Source organism: Rhinopithecus bieti, unplaced genomic scaffold (genome assembly GCF_001698545.2).
Source record: "Rhinopithecus bieti isolate Rb0 unplaced genomic scaffold, ASM169854v2 scaffold_10589, whole genome shotgun sequence".
NCBI lineage: Eukaryota > Metazoa > Chordata > Mammalia > Primates > Cercopithecidae > Rhinopithecus > Rhinopithecus bieti.
The window spans coordinates 3,682,145-3,684,007 of NW_016807065.1; the positions used below are offsets into that span (position 1 = coordinate 3,682,145).

The 1,863-nt window shown below is 42.9% G+C and overlaps 1 pseudogene across 1 annotated transcript; it reads left to right on the forward strand.

The window, feature by feature from the left end:
- Positions 1-373: 373 nt before the first annotated feature.
- Positions 374-1,647, forward strand: LOC108534611 (LON peptidase N-terminal domain and RING finger protein 1 pseudogene; annotated as a pseudogene). Its single transcript, XR_001887004.1, has one exon. The product of XR_001887004.1 is annotated as an LON peptidase N-terminal domain and RING finger protein 1 pseudogene (transcript).
- The last annotated feature ends 216 nt before the right edge of the window (positions 1,648-1,863 follow it).

Consider the following 1,863-nt stretch of genomic DNA (forward strand, 5'->3'; position numbering starts at 1 on the left):
CAGCACAGTCTATACATTCAACAGAAACGCCTGCCAGAGAGGACCGTTTAAAAAGAGTGTCCTCGGCCGGGCGCGGTGGCTCAAGCCTGTAATCCCAGCACTTTGGGAGGCCGAGACGGGCGGATCACGAGGTCAGGAGATCGAGACCATCCTGGCTAACACGGTGAAACCCCGTCTTTACTAAAAAAATACAAAATCTAGCCGGGCGAGGTGGCGGGCGCCTGTAGTCCCAGCTACTCCGGAGGCTGAGGCAGGAGAATGGCGTAAACCCGGGAGGCGGAGCTTGCAGTGAGCTGAGATCCAGCCACTGCACTCCAGCCTGGGCGACAGAGCGAGACTCTGTCTCAAAAAAAAAAATAAAAAAATAAAAAGAGTGTCCTCAGAACCTGTTCTGTCTGTTCAAGAAAAAGGTGTTCTGCTGAAAAGAAAGTTGTCTCTTTTAGAACAGGATGTGATTGTAAATGAAGATGGAAGAAATAAGCTTAAAAAACAAGGAGAAACTCCCAATGAAGTCTATATGTTTTCCTTAGCTTATGGTGATATTCCAGAAGAATTCATCAATGTCTCGGATTTCGAGTGTTCTGTCTGCATGAGGTTGTTTTTTGAGCCAGTAACAACCCCTTGCGGACATTCATTCTGTAAGAATTGTCTTGAGTGTTGTTTAGATCATGCACCATATTGTCCTCTTTGCAAAGAAAGCTTAAAAGAGTATCTAGCAGATAGGAGGTACTGTGTCACACAGCTTTTGAAAGAATTAATAGTGAAGTATCTGCCTGATGAACTGTCTGAGAGAAAAGAAAATATGATGAAGAAACTGCTGAACTCTCACACTTGACAAAGAATGTTCCAACATTTGTTTGTACTATGGCCTACCCCACTGTGCCTTGCCCTCTCCATGTATTTGAGCCAAGATATAGACTGATGATTCGAAGAAGTATACAGACTGGAACCAAACAGTTTGGCATGTGTGTCAGTGATGTACAAAATAGTTTTGCAGATTATGGTTGTATGTTACAAATTAGAAACGTGCATTTCTTACCTGATGGAAGGTCGGTGGTTGATACAGTTGGAGGAAAGTGGTTTAGGGTTTTAAAAAGAGGAATGAAAGATGGATATTGCACTGCCGACACTGAATATCTGGAAGATGTTAAGGTTGAGAATGAAGATGAGATTAAGAATCTCAGAGAGCTTCATGATTTGGTTTACTCTCAAGCCTGCAGCTGGTTTCAGAATTTAAGAGACAGATTTCGAAGCCAAATTCTTCAGCACTTTGAATCAATGCCCGAGAGGGAGGAAAACCTTCAGGCAACCCCAATGGACCCGCATGGTATTGGTGGCTTCCTGCAGTTCTCCCTGTACATCCATGATACCAGCTGTCAGTTTTGTCAATGAAGTCTTTGAAAGAACGGTTGACAAAGATACAGCATATACTGACCTATTTTTCTAGAGACCAATCTAAGTAACTGCTTGGATCTCCCTTTAAAATTACCCTAATCTGGCTGCGTCGATGGCCAGATTGTCCGCTGCCTTTGCATATCTAGTGCTGTTTTCAGAAATGTAATGAAACTTTTCTTTTTCCTTCAACCTCCTGAATCATGTGGTTCTGCAAATGAATACCTTCAACTAGGATTTAGACCACTAAGAACTTGCACAGAAAAACACGCACTGAATGTGTGTTAAACCCTCTACATTGTGAAGTTGCACTATGTACCATACTCTAAAATGAAATAAGGACTCTGTGAGAGAGTGTCGTGGCGTGCGTGGTGTGTGCTTGTGTAGGTTGGTAGTGTGTGTGCATTTCTCTGGCTTTAAATTTTAAAACAAACAAGCCATAGAGAGGGCAGGAACTTGCTGAGTCATTTG